The sequence below is a fragment of the Rhagoletis pomonella genome, unplaced genomic scaffold (assembly GCF_013731165.1).
Source record: "Rhagoletis pomonella isolate Grant_MI unplaced genomic scaffold, Rhpom_1.0 Rhpom_scaffold_03117, whole genome shotgun sequence".
Taxonomy (NCBI): Eukaryota; Metazoa; Arthropoda; class Insecta; order Diptera; family Tephritidae; genus Rhagoletis; species Rhagoletis pomonella.
In genome coordinates, this window is record NW_023461670.1 from 1,316 (window position 1) to 6,292 (window position 4,977).

Genomic DNA, 4,977 nt, shown 5'->3' on the forward strand with positions numbered 1-4,977 from the left:
AAATTGTGTGTGTGAGTTTGTGAGTAAATTTAAAAATTAAATTGTTTGGAAACGTCAAGAATTTTAAAAGTGGCTCTCAGCGGTTCTACCTTACTATATTTTTATCATGCTATGTACTGTGATTGATTTTGAAGTTGCTCTCATAAGAAACAGGCTATAATGTCAAATTGAAATGAATTGTTAACCCATTTGAAAATATCTTTTTTTTCAAATTTGAATTTGTTTAAAAAAAAAGGACACAAAAACTTTCAAGCAATAGATTTTTTTAACAAACGTGAAATTGTTAAGAGATAAACCGCCGAGGAAAGCAAGTAAGCACATTTAAAGTTTGGTAATAAGTAAATACGTTCGACTTTGCTTAAATATTTAATGTGAGGAAACCAAGATGAAACGGAGCAAAACTTTTGAAAGGTGCGCTGTATGCAATAGAAGTTGCGAGTTAAGACGGCAGCGATGTGGTGTTATACTACGTGATTCATCTCGCGTTTGTGAAAACTACTTCAAGGAAAGTAATTTCAGCTCGTTTATACCCAAACTATTTCGCACGAAAAAAATTTAATTTCAAAATTGTTAGAGTTAAGCAGTCATATAAAATTAGAAAAAATGTAATATCATACTTTTATAAGTGTCAAATAATGTTTAGGATAAAAAATTTAAATATGAAAATAAACGCACAAAAGCATAAAACTTAGGCAATTAAAAACAATAAAATTGCTAAAACGATTTTATAAACAATTTGTTTTATTTTTTTGACAAAACATATATATTCCAGGCAATGTAAGTAAAACAAAACTATAATCAAAATAAAAGCCTCGGGTATCAGTGCTGCCAAGATACATGCATTACTAAGGGTTAATTCGTTTGTTTATACTTTTTGACATTATAGTACCTTAAAAGAGAGCCGCACTGAGTTGTCAATCACACCTTGTTTAATACACCTTGATCCCACCCTCTTAAAGGCGCTGGCCCAATGCAGGCTTGCTTTGGGTGCCTTGCTGACTTTAGTTTGCTTTGATTTAGTTTGAAAACTTGTTTGGCCGAATGGCGGCTTGAAACGCTGTTAAAGTAACCAGCTCTCTGGTTGAAACGTCAATATCTGTTCCCTTAACATTAATTATTGTTTTCCTAGAAAACTCTAGAAGATGTATCAAAACCTTTCAGATTTATTTTTAAATTAATGCGAAATAATGTTTGTATTTAAAAAAACTGGCAGTAATGACACATACATATGTATATCTACAGTTACTAAAAAAACTATAACTTAAAAAAGCAATTTACTTGAAGAAGAGCTATAAGAAGTTTTTTCCTCTCGTGTAAAATTTGTAAAAGTGAGCTTTGCAATTTTTTACTATAATATAACGATATGTTATATTTGATTTCGAATTACTTTTTTTAAATTAAGTAAGCAAATTTTTGTTTGAATTTATGTATTTTGAACAGGAACATGCCTCTTTGTCAAAAGCCTACAAAACGCTTTCAAATAAAACATTTGTCTATTTAAAACTTTGAGGCGCTTAAAGCAAGTGAAGAAAAGCTGCCATTTGGCCAGCTTTTATACACTTCAGTATGTTCCAAATAATTTTTGACACTTCTCGGAGCGAAGCAAGCAAAGCAAGCCTGCATTGGGCCAGTACCTTAACTTTCTTTTATTCTCTGTCTTTTCTTTATTTAATAGAAAACCTTCTGTTTTGTTTCATCAGAAAATGTCAACGCAGCGGAATTACAAAAAAGTCGTCTCGTATCATCTGCACCCTGTAACTCAACGTCCAGAAGTCATGACCATTGCCGCGAAATCCAAAGCGAAGAACCGAAACGTAGATACGAGTATCAGTATCCAACCGGCAGACTGCAATCGTCAATACAAAATGGACCATTGTTTTTGGAAGAATGCGATGATGAATTTTTGCAACAAAATCGACACACTTTGAGTACTGGCAGCAGCACTTCTGCAACAAACACACCAGATTCCGCGTACAGCCACAGCTTTTACCGCTTGCCAGAGGATTTACTAGCACGTGGCGACTCCATTGCCTATAAAGGCGCGAATGTGGCAGACTTCTTCAATTTGACGAACCCTGCAAGACCAAAACGTGTTTCCGAAATTTGCCTGGTCAATGATTATTATATTTTGGTGAAAATTCCTGCAGTCCATTGGGGTCACGAACAAGCCATGGATACAATTGCCGAAGAAGAGTGCAGTAAAATTGAGGAGCGTGAGAAAAGACGAGGTTTCTTGAGTTACTTTCCATGCCAAAGAAACAAACGCGTGTCGCCACTGGCGACTGTAGGGAAGAAAGTGGAAGCAGTTGCTAGTGGGATTGTAGGCAAAACTACTTCATTAATTAGATGCCCACTAGAGCATTGTTGGCGTGTTGATGAAAAATGCGAAGTATTTGAATCGCACACAAAAATTTGTAGTGGTTTTCCAAACAGAGGGTACCAGGGAAGGTAATAACCATACAACCGAGCAAAAATGGCACGGAAGCACCGTTCGATTTACGCGTAAAGCCAGTAGTGCGCACCAACGAGAATGGAGCGTCAATCGGGGCAAATAATAACCAGATAGACACGGGCATTTTTGGCAGTCCTCTGAGTACACCAACCAAAGTTAGTCCACAGCCACTGCCGGTGTTCGCTGGTGCGCTGCAATCTTCTTTGCACGACACAGTTACGTTGGAGCAACACGCTACATGGATAAACGATGACGAACTGCTTTGAAGCGAAGTGCTAAGCAAGAAAAATTATCATCACCGTTAGCGGATAGTAAAGACTCGAAAGCGAAAAGACGTACTAATGTCCTGCGTTGGTTCATTAAACGTTCAAAATCATCGAAGCCGAAATCAAATATCCATGCAGTCGTGCATAAAACATACTTTGTAAGTTGGAAAAAGCCGCCCGCTGAGATGTATCCACGCTGCGGTCGTTCAAGAAGTGATGAGACTTCTGCAGTTGGTTCCTGTAACCTATAACCGTTGTAAGTTATTCAGGTCCTTTTGCTTTTGGTCTGTTATTTATGTTTGTGGGCGGTATTGCTTTCGGTGTCCATCTATGGGTGACACCCAGCCGTTATTGTCCACACTTATTGCGTATTCAATCGAGCGCACTCGCTTTAGTGGTATGTGCTTGACCATGCCCATGTTCTTAATGCGTACAGTTCGTCATTCCATCCTTTTCGGTACTCGTCGCCCACACGACGTTGAATAGTTCTATCGAAAGTCCCCAAAGCCGCCTCAGCTTTGTTGGACATCGTTCATGATTCCGATTTTTGCGTAATTTTTGGTCGTCGAGAGAGGGCTCTGCTTTTCAGTTGCCTACCGAGCTCAAAGTAGCACTTGCTGACATTATTGGTGGTGTTTATGCTGGATCTTAAGTAAACAAAGTCCTTCACCACTTCAAAGTTATGACTGCTAACAGTAACCTGTGTCCCAATACGCGAATATTTTTTATATTTTACCAGGAGGTATTTTGTCTTGTCCTCGTTCACCGCCAGACCAACTTCGTTAGCTTTTTTTTCTATGCTGTAAAATGCTGCGCTGACATCCCTGGGTTTCAGCAGTATCTTGCTTTTGCTGTATAAGGTGCCGCTGCGATTCAGCTTGGCAGCTCTTATAACGCTTTTCAGATTGAAAAAATCGTCTTGTCTAAAACCTCATTTGGCCACAAACGGCGTGGAGAGGTTCTTCCCAATTTGGGCGTAGCTGAAAATTGTGGTCAACGTCACATACATAGCAGTATTAGTTTGGCGGTGCTCCCAAATTTATACATGGCATCGTACAGTCAGCTTCTCTTCGTGCTATCGAAATCAGCTTTAAAATCAACAAAAAGATGGTGTGTCGATTTACCTATCGAGTGTCTTTTACAGAATTTGACGCGATGTCAAAATCTGGCCAAAGGTGGACCTACCAGGTCTGAAGCCACACTGATAAGGTCCAATCAGTATAGTCGACAGGGCCTTGTATGCAATATTAAGAAGGCTTATTCCGCGCAAACGATGGGATCCCCCTTCTTGTGGATTGTGCAAAGTACACTGGGATTCCATTCTTCAGACCAAATTTGGCTTAATAGCTGGTACATGCGCGTAAACAGCTATTCACCGCCGGATTTGATTAGCTCAGGCGGTACAGCGTCGGATCCGGGCGCACAGTGTATCATTTCCATATTCTAGAGAAGATTAATTCCATTATTTTGTGTCGCCAAATTTAAAAACAACGTCAAGAATGTTTTTAGAAATGCCATGTTTTTAGAATACCTGATAAATACGAAACAATGGGCACGTTTAGAAGGCGCAACAGCTCAGTAACTGTTGCGATTGCACCTTCTGAACGCGTTGTTTTGTACTTCTGATCAACTGAACAGTTGCGTGTTAGATGATCGTAAAATTTTTCTGATCATTTGAGACAACGTGTTGTGTGTTTTGAATTTGACAGCTAATGTATCAAGCCGTTCAGAAGACGCCTTACGATCATTGATTTTTTAGCAACGGTTGCTCAACTTCTGCACCTTCTGAACCTACCCATTGACAACTAAATAATTTTAATCAAAGTGTATGGCGTGACGGGGTTTGATTTGGAAAATTACCGAGCACAATAATATTTAAACTTTTATATCGTCCCCTCAATATAACAATAGCGTATAATTTTTTTTGGGTTTTGAGAAAATCGAGTTTAAAGTTTTGCACGAGGAATTACACTGTTTTTGCACAAATTTTGAAGATCATACAGCTTTCGATTACAAATTGGCAGCTCTTTATTGTATTTGCCAGTAAACGAAAAGTTGAACACCTCTTTTGTTTTTCGCGTTCCTCCAATATCAATTACTTTCAAGTCTCATCCCATTCCTCCTTGTATAATAATTGTTTTCGCTGAATTTTGTTCACTTGGAGTAATTTAACATTAAGCCAATTTACCGAGTCATTTTTTATATTTTTCTTAAGGCTATGGCCTAACCTCGAAAACATGGCTTTGAGATCAATCATAT

General features: G+C 38.4%; 1 pseudogene; it reads left to right on the forward strand.

The window, feature by feature from the left end:
- Window positions 1–1,675: 1,675 nt before the first annotated feature.
- LOC118753969 lies at window positions 1,676–4,281 on the forward strand (annotated as a pseudogene).
- Window positions 4,282–4,977: the final 696 nt, after the last annotated feature.